The sequence below is a fragment of the Furipterus horrens genome, unplaced genomic scaffold (genome assembly GCF_987537825.1).
Source record: "Furipterus horrens unplaced genomic scaffold, mFurHor1.1.pri manual_scaffold_1, whole genome shotgun sequence".
Taxonomy (NCBI): Eukaryota; Metazoa; Chordata; class Mammalia; order Chiroptera; family Furipteridae; genus Furipterus; species Furipterus horrens.
Genome location: NW_028327171.1, coordinates 179,476,536 through 179,492,005, shown reverse-complemented (window position 1 = coordinate 179,492,005; position 15,470 = coordinate 179,476,536). Strand labels below are relative to the sequence as shown.

The window sequence follows — 15,470 nt, the reverse complement described above, 5'->3', positions numbered from 1 at the left end:
AAAAGGATGTGATACTTTCTAGAAAGGGTTAAGAAATTTTAGGCAAATACATCATATTATGCTTTAATATATGCATTATATATAGTTCTACACTCCTTTTTAATTAAAAACATTTACTGTATATAATAGATTGAAGTTAAACATGAATAATTGAAGAGAATATTTGCAATTGCTAATAACCTTATAAGTTATACAAATATGACAATAGCTGAATAAAATTGTACTGGAAAAACATTCATACTATTTGGCATCTTTAGAATTTAATAATTAAATTCTCAAGCAAAATATTACACATAGTTATTTAACCAAATGCTACTTAGTTTAACATGCATACATGCAAAATTAAATAAATCATTTATGTCACAATTGAGATTGATATTCAACAATAAGAAGCACTTCAAAATAAATTCACAAAAAATACATATCAAATCCAACTAAAACTAGCCTAGAAATAGGAAGATTTATTTTAAACTCTTCTTGGAAAGGGGATTTCAGATTCCAAAATGAATTACTCACTCATTCTCAGTATTTACATATGATTGGGTAAGTATGGCTAGGGTGACCATATTTAATTTTTTATCCAAAAGAGGACAATTTTGAGCTTGGAAATATGAACTGGCGCTTCCCTAGCACTTTGGAGCATATGATCACCCTAATTAAGAATGTTTACCTTGAGGAAGTTCATTTTGCACCCTCATCTAAGTGAGTCTTTTTAAGATTGCTGTACTTAAATATTCATTTTTAATTAGTCCATGACATAGCTCATTTGCCAGTGCCAGTTCTTTAAATCTAGTAACAGGTACCCCTTTTGGAAAAGAAGAGTTTATGATGGCCTATGAGAAAATGGTGAGTTCTTTGAAGATCCAAATCCATCAGAATTTAAGAATCAATGGACAGAACAGGCAGATTTTTAGCCAATTGTTTTTGATATATTGTTTGACTTTCAGTGAAACAGACATGTATGAATGACCCATGGACATGGACAATGGTGTGGGGATTGACTGTGGGAGCAGGGGGTAAGCTTGGCAGAGGAAGGCAAACGGGGGGAAACTGGAACAATTTTAAGAGAACAACAATAAAAAATGATTAAAAATACTAAAAGACATACTATATAGAGAGGAGTAAATAGTTTTATTTATCTATATATGTACTGATATAATGTTACTCATTTCTAATTTAATGTTTTCTACTCTTTTCTAATTCATATTCATAGTAAATATTTTAAAATATTACAATTTCCCTAAAGATGATAAATTATGTGCACAATTAGAGTGAAAAATCAGCCCTTTGGTTTTAATAATAGAAAATAATATGTTCACTCCCAACTGGATAGCAGGGCACATTATGTATTTGTTAAACTTCTAACACCACTAGTATAGTATCTAGCTCAAAATATGGGCTTGATCACTACTTAGTAAATGATTTCAAGTGTCTTCAATCTGTTCTGGAAAAAATATATGATATATATGAAATACATAAGGCTAAATTCATCTATTGACTAATGCTACATTGTCCAAGAATCATCTCATTGATTTTTTATTTAATTATTGTTCTACTGCATCTTCCCAAATATTTATTGTCATGTTTCAGTGTGTACTGGAGGAGTTTGCATTTTATCTTTTCAGTTGTTCCTCTACACCCAGAGTGGCTCCCGGAAGTCCTCATGCCATTTATTTCATCTATAGCTTATAAAAGGACAGCTCTTAAGAATCCGACTGGTGCAATGCAGTTTGTCTATTATTTCTCGTCGTCATCGTCGGCAGCCGTCCGTCTCTCGAGACGATGGTGTAGCTTCTTAAGAGTCTATCTGCACCGCCGAGAATGGTTGTGCAGTCCGACTCGGGAGTGACACGGTATCTGTCTCCTCCCATGTTGAATCGACATCTTACGATGACGCTGGAGTGTCCTCTCCAGTGGAGCTGAAGCTACAGAGCCTGGGCAGGGTGATATGGAGGGTCTGCTGTTGCCCATGCAGCAGACCCCCCCTCTCTTCGCAGCTGAAGGATCCAAGGGAAAGACGGAGTCAATACAGCTTGGCTTCAGGTGCGCCGCAGGAGTTGCCGGTGTTGACTACAACGTCAAACCGCCTTAGGGACTCCGGCTCCGGATTTTCTGTCGGGGTTTACTCCCTTAGCCTTTCCCCTGAAGAGGTATGCCGCAAGGCAGCGGAGGTTTTTTGGAGTCAGAGTTTTCCTATTATTTCTAAATAAAGCTTATAGATGATAGTTATAAAAATTACCTAAGAGTCTTCATAAATTATAACCATATGCCCAAATAATAATTTTAATATAAATACAACTTCTGTTAGCTTTCCAGATAGTATACCCTTGATGTAGAAGAGAAAGAGTATTCATTTAAAATTTAAGAGTCTTATGACATGAGTTCATAGCATTTTTTTTTTCATTCTAAAGTCTTTACTAGTGTTGGACATATGAAATTAGAAAGTAATTTATAATACAACATTTATTCCTCAAAATGGCTGTAAAAATGCATTTAATTTATATGCATACTAATTTATACGCAGAACTTAAATTCAAATTGATCTCTTTTTAGATCAGATGTCTCTTTCAGATAGTATTATATTGAGCATGGAGATGAGAATTCATGAACAGAAATGATTCAGATATTAAAATCTGGTACTTGATTTTGCTCTAAATTTTAAGATGGGAGCATCAAGACCTGAAATGTTCTGTCAAAGGTCACACTAGCAAGTATCAGAATCAGGACTGGAATTTCATGTTTCGTGGTCCAATCCTGTGACTTTCTACTTCTCTCTTAGTGGTTCCCTGAGCAGTGCGCTCTCTCCACATCAGAATTTAGCAAAGCTTTCACTTGGGATTTTTCCAAACTGATATTCTGATTAAAGAGCCATTGTTTAATGGAGCCATTCATAATCTGCTTCATTGACTTTTCTTCTCAGGGGCTGAAGGGAATAGCTCAAAATTAAACAGTATCTCACCAGCTGCCCCAGGCAAAACAAACCAAGCCATGACTGGGAATCGTCGTCGTCGGCAGCCGTCCGTCTCGAGAGACGATGGTGTAGCTTCTTAAGAGTCTATCTGCACCGCCGAGAATGGCTGTGCAGTCCGACTCGGGAGTGACATGGTATCTGTCTCCTCCCGTGTTGAATCGACATCATGCGATGACGCTGAAGCTACAGAGCCTGGGCAGGGTGATATGGAGGGTCTGCTGTTGCCCATGCAGCAGACCCCCCCTCTCTTCGCAGCTGAAGGGTCCAAGGGAAAGACGGAGTCGATACAGCTTGGCTTCAGGTGCGCCGCAGGAGTTGCCGGTGTTGACTACAACGTCAAACCGCCTTAGGGACTCCGGCTCCGGATTTTCTGTCGGGGTTTACTCCCTTAGCCTTTCCCCTGAAGAGGTATGCCGCAAGGCAGCGGAGGTTTTTTGGAGTCAGAGTTTTCCTTCTCTGATGACTGGGAATACAATATTCAATAACCTGGCAATTTAACTCATTGGTTAGTTTCTATCTCCCAGTAACCAAATAGGTATCACTCAGCTTCTTACAACTTATTTAACTAGAATTGATAGAGATCAGTGTGTATCCTATTTTTATATGTATGTATTTTTACTGACCTTAATTCTATTGATCTTAAAATCAAAGACTATTTATTCCATGGACCTAGATAATAAAAATGTTAACAGGAGCATAATGCTTCAGAAACATGATATCCCTTTAACTTATGTAGATTGTTTTCCTTTGTTGGTCTACAAAAAGTGTGAGAATCTCATTTTTTTTTCAGAATTGCAGTAACTTACTGATTTCTCAGTGCCTCTGGTCCCAAATTTACTAAGAATGGAATGAACATCACAATATTTATTTATTTCTAAATGTTACATAGTTTGTTGATTCAAAGTCTTAGAGATGTAAGGGATTTAGATCTTATTTGATCTATCTTTTCTAGTTGACAGATAGGAAAATTGATGCTCAGATAAATTAAGCAATTTTTAATGCTGTTTGGGTTTCAGGAATTATAATTACTCTTGTAGCTTCACACATTCACCCTATTATCAAAAGGCAAGTATATTTCAAATTTAAAACCTCCATCTCTGATGATGGTTTATTAAACACATAAGAATAAAATTATCTTCTGAAGTGAAGTGTTTTAAAAAATTAATGTGTTACAAATTTTCGTTTCCTAATACTATGTATATAAATTAAATGCATTTTTGTTACAGCCATTTTGAGGGATAAATCTTGTATTATAAATTACTTTTTAATTTTATAAATAAGTCAAATTTTAAAAATATGTACAATTCATTTAAATTTATGAATATGTTTTCAAAAGGTTATTCTCTGTAGAACATATATAGTCAAAAATAATTCTACATATGTATATGTACACACAGTGGATTTGTTTATGAAATATATACACATACTAATGTCTAAACAAAGTAAAAAATATTTAAACATCTACAGAATAAAGTTTCTTCAATTTGTTGTGAAAAACTGATCATAGAATAGCTCTGATTATCAAAATTCCAAATTAATGAGATGGATTAGAGAATTATGGTGCAGTTACTATTTTTCTGTGTTCATATATGAAGAAAATAAAGAATTTCTTCTGATATGTTGTAAAGTATAATCAACACAAACATACAAACAGACTCCTCTAATTCCTTTAATTCTTGAACAGAATATTATATTCAGATTTCCTTCAAATCACTGGCAGCTCTATTTGACAAGTTCTAACAGAACTCAGTCAAGGTGAAATCCAGCCAATTTTTGCTGCTAACAATGCCTTCACACAGCATATGATCTCTGTCTGATCAGGCTGCTTCTTGCTCCTGTCTCAGAATAAGAGAGGAGCATGTACTGCTTTCCTGAGGTATGTTATTTGAGAAAGAAAGTAACCTAACACTAACTGCAGGCGGGGTCAGAGTGATGTAACAGGAAGCTCTGATGTTTCCCTTCTGCTGCTGAGCACTTACAATGTGACAACACTTCCAATCTACTCAGAGCAACCCTTTCTCTCCAGCAGAGAGTGTCACCTCCTGCTTTAGGATCATCAAGCTTTGCTAACTGGACCTCACCCTGCCTGCAGGATTACATTGCAAAGCTCCTACTCTTCCCCACCTTGCCTGGGGGTAAATCTCTTCTGCGGAATCTCAGATCAAATTCCCTCCTAAGAATATTTCACCAAGAATTGCCTTAGGAGCTGTACTGGGGGTAAGTTCATTATTCAAAATAAGTATACTTATTCTGAGTAGTATTCTCAGGCAGTTTGACCATGTTTCTCTTATAGAATTTAGTGACATTGAAATGATGTTGAAACATATTCTCATTTATTTCACATTAAAGAAATCATAGTATATAACCCCAAAATGTACTGAAAAGCTTTTACTATTAGACAATATTATGTACTGTGATAATACAGAAAATAAATTTAGCAAGTAATAAAAATCTGAGTGGATTAAAAGTCATACTTCTAAACAAATACCTTTTTCAGGGAACAATGCCTTTTAAAATTAGCTCTACTAATAGCTAAGCTTGAATTTTAACAGCTGGAAAACATTTTTCACCTCAGGAAGGGTCTTTAAACTTTCCATATAATCAGTATTCTAAGAGAGGGGTGAAAGAATAACTACTTTTGGGGTCTCAGACTCACTCTTAACTGAACTCAATGAAGAATTCAAAGGAAAGTAATCCCTTTGGATTTATTATATTTGCTGCCTATCTTTCTTTTACCTCTATTTATCTCTAACTATTGGACTAATGGAATTTTCATTGTTCACTGTTGCCAGATGTGTTTAAAGCTCTCTCTTGCTCAGCCTGAACTGCTTCCGCTGTATTGGATAGTGGGGCGGACTACAAAGGGGAAAAAACAGCTAGGGCTGAGAAAATGTTGAGATTTCTATGTTAACTCTAATTTCAAATGTCTTTAGCTAATAGAAAGTGTTACTGCAATATGTCTGGTATCCTTCTGCCATTTTTTGAGGGGAGTGTGTGATAGTAAGGTAACTGTGGATAAAAAAAGTAACAGAGATTTCCCAAATTAGTACATATGATTAATAAACAAAAAAATTAAAGTATGCATCTTAAACGAAAGAGTTTTCAGGGTAGATTATACTGAAATGTAGAGATGAAACATCTGTTAATGCTTCTTTTAATAGTACAGACTGTGCTGGACTCTAAGAAACTACAGTTTACTTAATAAATTGTTGGTATAGAGATCATCATTTTTTTTGCTACAAATAAAATGTCTGATTTGGGTTCAGTTATATTGTTTGACATAACTTACATATATTTTCTTACCTAAATGAAATTACATTTTGCAAAATGTTCTTTAATCGAGAATTCCTGTACTTAATCACTTACTATATAGCACATTAACAGTAGGCTACAAACTCATTCTCTGAGTAACTCCTTGGTAATTTTATACTCTTTTTTCCTCCACAAATTTCTCAAAATAATATAAACTTCAACTAAGTCTTATTTTTGTGATTCTTTTAAAATATTGTGGCTGATTTCCTGTCTCCTTTCTGTTATTAATTGTATTAAGTTCCCTGACACATGGGTAGAAATGTTTTTAGAATGTGACCTTGGAAATAGCCATTAGATAATTAGAAAAGAAATGGAAAGAATACATTAAATGCTATGGGTTAGTAACAACAATAAAAACAGATTATTTTTAATTCAGATTATTTTCCTAGAAGGAGGTGTTATATTAATACCAAGTTTGGAACTCCCAAAACTTTTCTGAATTCTTTTAAATTGCGAACCAAAATCGTATCCTTTCTTGAATAATTTAATTAAATTTTTGTAACTGTATTAATAGTATGAATTATCATCTTTATTTTTTAAATGCTGTTGTAAAACACTAGGCAATGGATATTGAGAATCATTAGGCAAAGACTTATTATTTGAGAAATAATATTTGAAATAAACATTTCAAATGTTTGAAAGTTTGTAATAAAAATTCATATCATTATATTACGGTGTTTGCTTTTTTAATGATAAGAGAATATCAGAACATCAATGTATGCTTTCGACCATAAAGAATTAATTTATTTTTCTAGATGACCTGTAGCATCACAAAATCAATGCACAGAGTCTAAGGCCAGTTCTAAATCTATAAAATGAAACAGAGAATGAGGAAGTTACATGAATACTGTGAGCTAAAATGTGTTTTACCTGCAATATTCAAATATCTTCAAGAAATATGCTTGGATTATTGCTACAAAGTCTTTTTAAAAATATAGCACATGTTATAGTGTTTTTTTGTTAAAATATGTAAATGTTTAGAGTATATTTTGAAAAAATAGAACAGTAAAATAAAAAAGTAAATCTGGGCCTGTAATTTTATAAATTATATTTTATTGATTATGCTATTACAGTTGTCCCAATTTGTCCCCCTTTGCTCCCCTCCACCCAGCACCCTCTGCTCCCTCAGGCAATCCCCACACCATTGTTCATGTCCGTGGGCCATGCGTATAAATTCTTTGGCTACTCCATGTCCTATACTGTACTTTACACCTCCATGGCTGTTCTGCTACTACCTATTTGTATTTCTTAACCCCCTCACCTCTTCACTCATTCCCCCTAATTTTAAAATTATGTTAAAGAATGACCAAGGTATACATATTTTACTCGCTGGTGTTGCCTAAAATATAATGAGGTTATATGGCGTCAACACCTTAGCCTATTTATGAAAACCATTTTTTAAATTATTTTTTCATGCATAACACAAGTTTAAATTTCAGTAAAAAAGAAATAATAATAAGACTTGAAAGATTACCTTATATGCTTTATGTTAATGTTGAAAAATTCTTTGATAAACATGTAAAAATTCATTAGAATTTAGTTAATATCATTATTATATATTTCTAACAGATAATTTAGAACCATTATAACAGTAATTCTTTTTTTTCTACATGGTTAAAATTAGTAACTTAATATTTAAGGATTATTTTAGAACTTCATAGAAAAATTAGCAAAACATTTTAAAATTATTAAAATATGGATTCACTAAACAAATATTATTTCGTACTCTATGACTTTGAATACAGCTTGAAAGACTAATTGTTTTTAGAGATATAATGATAGTGTCAACTTTTCAGAAAACAAGTATATCCAAAGAATATTGTTGGAAGTCTTTGGCTTTGTTCCTTATCTTTGTTTAAGATTCAGAGAAGCTTTTAACCCACAAACATAAGCTGTATGGTTGCAATGATGTTAAGAAAGACACTCAAGGAGTCAATTTTGTAGCACCTCTTTTATCTTGATTCAATTAGACTGTCAGAGAACACACTTAAAGTGGAAAATCAGTACACAACTATTTAAAACACTTGTCTGTGTCTGCTTTTGAAGTCTATGTGTGAACTATAAATGTTTACAATCTCTCAAGAAAGCTCTCTTTTCTAACAAAGTATTTCAATCATGTGCATTAAATGATTCAGTAAATCCTCTCGTTTAAGGTCAGAAAATAGTCTGATGTAATTAGGTGAAAAATAAATATTTACCAGAAATACAAAATCAGGTCTGCATACTAACTATCTCAACCATTTTTCTATTTATTCACATAGACAATCACTCCTGCCCCAATTCTTTCATCAATAGTAGTTATACAACTCAATGTATCTGGATAGCTTTCACATCTTAATTTCAGTTAACCAACTTATAAGTTGATTTATAATTTTGAAGATATATAGCCTTAAAGTGTAAATTTGAAGAAATAATAAGTAGAATACATTTAATTGTAAAATTTGGAATGTAAATATTGAGTTAGCATAATTTAATAAAAAAGAACCTATGCATTAAATATGTGACAATTAATTCAACAAAATGCATTTAAATAATAAAAAACATTTTTATGCATCCTATTTAAATTCCAATTTAAACAGAAAAGTCTTTAATAAATCTAGGTCATTTTTATGTCCAACTACATTTTCCCATATTTGAGAAATCTCAAAATCAATTTTAAATATGATGTTATTTTATGAAAAAAGAAAAATAAATTTAAAAACACAACAAAGGCTTATTCTTTATTACTAAAAAGTAAAATAGAGTCATTTGCTGTGAACCAAATTAACGTTTATATATATTAAGATACTACTCTTATTTTTATATGTTAATTTGCAAATATTTTTGTAGGACATGTTTCTTCCTTAAATTATTTTGCCTATCTGAAAGAAACAGTTTTATGTGAAACTGGGCAATATATTATTGTTTTCAAAGTGGTAACAATAGTGTATTCATGGTTTTGAATAAATATATGGTATTTTTTACCTTATTGCAATTAAAAGGACAAAAATCTCAACTCAACCTACCATACATCTAAATAAATAAATAAATAACTCCTGTGGTATTGAGGTTACAACTCTGTGCTTTATTGAGGCTATTGGATGGAGCCTACTTTTCAGGAAATCTTATTTCGCTTAACATGAAACATTTTTAGTTAAAAAATGTTAATATAAGATAACATTTTGTATAAATTTCTAGTTATTTCTCTATTAGATTTAGGTTAACCTGAGCTCTTTGTGTTTCTCATGAAACCATAGTAACTTCTGAGCATGTCATTTGGTGTATTAAATAGCAGTGATAAGAGTTAAGTAACAACTAGATGACTTATAATGGCACCTCCCTCCTTACAGTTTAGTCACATGGAAGGTCAATAACATACTCATAAGCACAACAGTTATATCAACCAAAACCAAGGTAAATTTATCTTATATCCAGTTACTGATTTCTTAAATTTTAAAAATAAAAATTTGAACCTACACCCATTAATTAACCTGAAATCAATCATTATCCAGATATTTGTGCATAAACACCCATTTTGCCTCCCTTCCAAAAATAATTTAAAGGGGAAATTGGAACTTTCGTTCAGTACTGGAGAAAAATATATAACATCATAACAGAAGATAAGGAGAACTGAAACTCTAGGAAAAGAATGTTGTTAAGGCTGGGGCGCTCAGTTGGCTAGAACATCATACCACTGGCCAAGATTGTGAATTCCTGATCAGGGCACATACAAAAATCAACCAATGCATGAATGAATACGTGGAACAGCAAATTGATGTTTCTCTCTCTCTCTCTCTCCTTCATCTCTCTCTCTCTAAAAAAAAAAAAAGCAGTCAATATAAAATTGTGATATTTAGGGGGAGGAGGGTTTATTCTGTAGTTACTTTAAAATGTGAGGCAAATAAAGAGACTTGTTTTACTTACATAGTGGAAACTTCATATCAGAATAGTGTATTGAAATGTTTTATTAACCAATCTAAAATACATGTGCCTTCTTTAAAATTTTATTTTTGATGAAAACTTTTGGTTTTAAATCTTTAAAAACATGCCAATATACTTTATTAGCTAAGGCAAAACTGAAACATGCGTTTGTATTATGGAAATTTAAGTATAGTTGTTTGAAGCAGTTGCCTAGAATGGAATACACCTTAGCCAGCCTTTGTGTCCTATGTAGTAAGGACATTGCTGCATTTTCAATGTGTTAAACACAGTTTCCCTAAACTTAGAGTTAACTAATTAAACAATCTAGAAAATTGTCAGGTTTATTTAGGTAAATATATATATTTATCCTCAGCTTTATCCCTTGGTCTTTAACATTATTCGATGATGGTACATATCTCTGAGGTCTGAGGGACAAATTATTATTATTATTATTATTATTATTATTATTATTATTATTATTATTATTATTTTGCCTCAAATAAGAGTCTGCCTTCCTTACTATACCACTCTTCCATAGTCAGTAGTGGGTAATTTTTCCACACTGTACTCATACAAAAAAACCCTTTATAAAGGGTGGCTTGCTACTGCTAAGGTTATTTAGTTTGGAGGATTTGCCATGTGCCATGTCCATTATTAATCCCTAAGGTATAAACTCATTTAATCTTCCCAAAAACCCTAAGGATTTTATTTTATTTGTACAGATAAGAAACTCCAAAACTGAGTATAGAGAGCCTAAGTAACATATCCAAGATCACATTGCTTAAGTGGCAGAGCCAAGACTTGAATCATGGTCATCTGGCCCTGGAGCTCATTCTCCTGAACATTCAGCTTCCTTTTCCAATTGGTGGCTGGCCTAGTCATCCCTAGTGCAAATGGATGTTCTTCCTAGAACCTTAGAGTAGAGAATGTCCCATTGTATTGAAACAATAGTAAAATAAATAATCAGGTTTCCTGGTCAATCCATGAGTTTATGTGCTCAGTAGGAAATTATTTTTATGTTTTTTTCCCTACTTCTTTCTTCTCGATTGCAAAAAACAAAACAAAACACCACAGTTAAAATATAAGCTATGTGCAACTTAATGGATTTTGGATTCAGGTCATCTGCCTATGAACCCCAAATTCACTACTTATTAGTTCCCTTTTCTCATCTGTAAAATGGCATTGATAATCTGAATGCTTTATAAGGTTTTGTGAGGAATACATGAAACAATGCCTGGGAAATGTTTAGCACAGCACTTGAGACTTAGTAGGTGTTCAACAGATTGTAGTGCTTATCATAAATCTTTTGTGAATGGAGTAGAAGATATAGCTTATTTCTATTCAAAACCTCATTCCACAATCAACATACAGATAATTAGAACACAACCTTTACAAAAGACAGGAAGAGTGAACAAGTGTGGTGTGTAACATCATGGAATATATTCCAGAACCTAATAAAACTAACGTTGTTAATTACAATTTCTATAAAACTTGAGCACTTGAAAAGTTTCTTCATTCTAACAAGTTAAAAAGGTATATTAAACAGAAAGCTTTTCCATTCTTTTACATATTAAGCACAGAGAACTACATGATGTGTACAAAGTCAAACAATTATCATTGAAAAAGCTCTGATTTTAATTATATCTACTGTGACCCTAAATCTTAACTATTCTGTTGTGCTATTGCATATATATATATATATATATATATATATATATATATATATATCTTAGACCTCTTATTACTGATGTTAGACAAAGTCAAATGAAGATAATCATCCACTACATTTAAACTTATCCTTTCTAACATAAGATAATAAAAGTATGTTTATGCATGTTATTTATGTGCATGTTGTGGACTATTGTATTGTACATTAAAGATAAATTTACATATCTCTGCAAAAAATTTTAGTTTTGACTACAACAACTGCAGAAATTCAAAAATTAAAAGAACATTAAGAATGATCAAAATAAACTCAATTTGCAGGGTTCCAAAATTGTGGTGGCTATTTTGTTTTTGCAAAAATGTCTTTATTACAAGGATATCTTACTACTTTCTAATGGTAGACATTTATACTTTCTTATGTATTATATTTCAAAAACATGATGAAAGAATACCTGTGCAATAGGATCATAAATACCTATTTATGTTTCGGTTTAACATAATTGATTCTATAATTTTGTTTTGAATATTTATGAATTATTATTCACACAATTTGAATGTAATGAAAAGTATAAACTCTCTCCAGAAAAATAAAACTATTTTACATTTATAGAGACTCATAGTTGCATGAGTTTCACGGGATCCTTCTTTCTGATAGACCCATTAAGAGTTCTCAGACTCACATTTATGAACTTGTGCTAATTAATTCTCATGACTGTTCTTCTTTTAGAATGAGGTAAACTATATGTATATATTTTTCAGTCACCCCAGATACTTATCAAACAACATAATGAACATCAGAAACAAGTGGCCTATAAGATTATTTTCATCAACCACAGGGCAACACAGTAGAGCCCTAGGGAAAAACTACACAGTCAATAGATTTCGCAGTTTCATAATTTTTCAACTCCCTTTCTCCATCCCTTTCCTTCTACTAAATCCCCTCACCCACACCTGCCTAACCCTCACCTTTCTCCCAACCAAATGTAGAGGAGCTACTTCTGGTCTCAGGTGGTCAAGAGTAGCATGTCTTCTACTACATAATAAACATAAGACCTTCCAGAATTGCTCTTCCTTTTACCAAATTAAAATCTGTACTCATTGCAGTATATTTTATTTGGGGAAAATTTTGCTCATATCAGAATTCAATCCTATTAGAGAACAGTTGTATTTTAACTCATAGGACTATACCATTATTGCTTTAGGGGATGCCAAGGTCAGACAGCATGACCCTCAGTTTAGCAAGCACTCATGATGCACCAAGTCCTATGCTAGGTCTTAAAGGTAAGCAAGATAAGACCCCTACTCTGGACAGGAGCCCCACGTATACTGCAGGCTGACACTCTTCTTCATCTTGTCACAAGATAAAGCCTGAAAGCCTTTACTAAGATGTTTTCTAAAATGAAAAAACCTGATTAATCAGATTTTTCTCTATATTGTTATTATTCTTAGAAACTTTGAATGGTAGAAAAACATTTAAGAAAAAAAGAACAACCTAACAAATATATTTAGCTCATACTATTATGTGCTTTTATTAAAATATTCTGAAATATCTTTTTTCATCTGCTTCTAATATAACTGACATTTCATGATTTAACAGAGAGAATTCTTTGCCCCTAAATCCATTGCTAATGTCATACTTGTATATCAAATATTGTTCAATTTTAAGACAAAAAATGTGTTTAAAAAGTGACATTCTTAAGAATGAAACTTTGAAGAATGTTTGGTTTCATTAATTTAAAGAGAAGGGCCATCAAATGAGATGTAAGTATTAAGATCCAAAACAAGCTGGCTTGAGTGAAATTCATAAAATGATTTTCCTAAATATTGTTAACATTTTAACTCATTGATTCTTCACAATAGTTAACTTCCTTGATTATACATTTTCCCAAAGAATTCCCTTTTCTGTGTTCCATTTTATCAGCTCAAAAATTATTTTAAAAGACTTACAAAGTCTTTTGATCATAACATTAATATATGTACTTATTTAATGATCAAACTCCAGTTTGATCAATTAACAGAGTTTATATTCAAGTTTTCGTATAATTCAAACATCCTTCATTAACCTGAAAGTTAAGTTTGTTCACCAAGTTCTCAACTATCACAACACCAGTATCCTAAAACTCTGCATATTCAAGATTATAAATTCTCACCTATCTCAATTCTAGTACCATATGCACCATAAAAGACTACACGTTTCAAAACATAACACTGTATGTAGTTTCTGAAGCTAAAGGCTTGAATAAGCTAAATATGCCTAGTGGATTCTTAACTTAGAAACAGAAGATTCCAGTTCAATGTGTCCCCAGAGCTTTTCATTAAGTCTAACTGTGATGTAGGTCTAGAAATAGCATGTGCTTTAAAAAAGTTAGATTGTTACACTTAAACAATACTTTGCTCCTAATTACTCAAAATTGTTTAGACTTCAAGTATTGTCCTACATCCTGGTGTATGTTTTTCTTCCAGACATAATTGCATAATGTTATAATCATGGAAGGAAAAGTCTGTCAATACAATTTTTAGCTTTTCTATCTGGAGAGCTATCATAGTATATCAACTTTAATTTGAATAACTCTTTGGAATTAAATTGTAATAAACAACAAAGATCAATGTGTATCATATTTATTGATATAGATAATAATTGAAGTTAATGAGGAAATATTATTTGAATAAATTATCTGAGTACCTTTATAAGTTTATCATGTCTTCTTTCTCTACTCTTCATTACATATCCATCATTATAGCACCTGAACATGGAAAAAAAAAGATAATCTTTTTTATCTGTGAGTTTATGGTTTCTGGATGCCAGATTTTAGTGTCTTCTTTTTATTGAGTCCTTCGCCTCAAGACAAGTTTATTTTTGCTAGTACTTCTAACTCCAAGTGACAGAAATTTAAAGGAAGGTAATCATATTATCTAAAAGAGGATTTAAAATTATCTGTGGGTTTCTTTTATGAGCATGGAATGTTCTCCCAGATAGCCAGATTCCTGAGTCCCTCACCTCCCTTGAAGTCTTTACTCAGATATAAACTTTTCTATAGGGCTTATCCTAATCACTTTTTAAAAACTTATACCATCACAATCACCTTGCTCAGACTCAATTTTTTTAGTTTGTCCTTGCTTGTTCTTATAACACTTTGCAACAAACCATCTACTAAAAATGACATTTTCTATGATATTGTTTATTTTCTGCCCTTACCAAATATGTAAGCTCTACAAGTAAAAGCATCTCTGCCTGTTTTTTCCACTAATATATCTTATGCCCCTAGATTGATGTCTGCAGATGGTAAGTGCTTTGATTTAGCAATTTCACTTCTGGGAATATATCCCCAAAACCTGAAGCACTGATTAGAAGGAATATATGCACCCACTACGTTCACTGCAGTTTTATTTACAATAGCCAAGATTTGGAAGCAGCACAAGTGCACATCAGTAAATAAGTGGATAAAAACACTGTGGTACATTCGTACAATTGAATACTACTCGGCCGTAAAAAGAAGGAAATCTTCCTTTCTGTGACAGCATCGATGAATCTGAAGAACATTATGCTAAATGAAATAAGCCAGTCAAGAGAAAGACAAATACCATATGACTTCACTCATTTGTGGACTCTAATGAACAAAAT

General features: G+C 32.3%; 1 protein-coding gene across 1 annotated transcript in view; it reads left to right on the top strand.

Annotated features, from left to right (window-relative positions):
• Window positions 1-4,951: 4,951 nt before the first annotated feature.
• CALCRL (calcitonin receptor like receptor) overlaps window positions 4,952-15,470 on the top strand; it is a 104,203-nt gene continuing 93,684 nt past the window's right edge. Inside the window, exon 1 of the mRNA XM_090281507.1 lies at window positions 4,952-5,188. The gene's annotated coding sequence lies outside the window, so the exon portion shown is untranslated. The remainder of the gene's footprint in view (window positions 5,189-15,470) is intronic.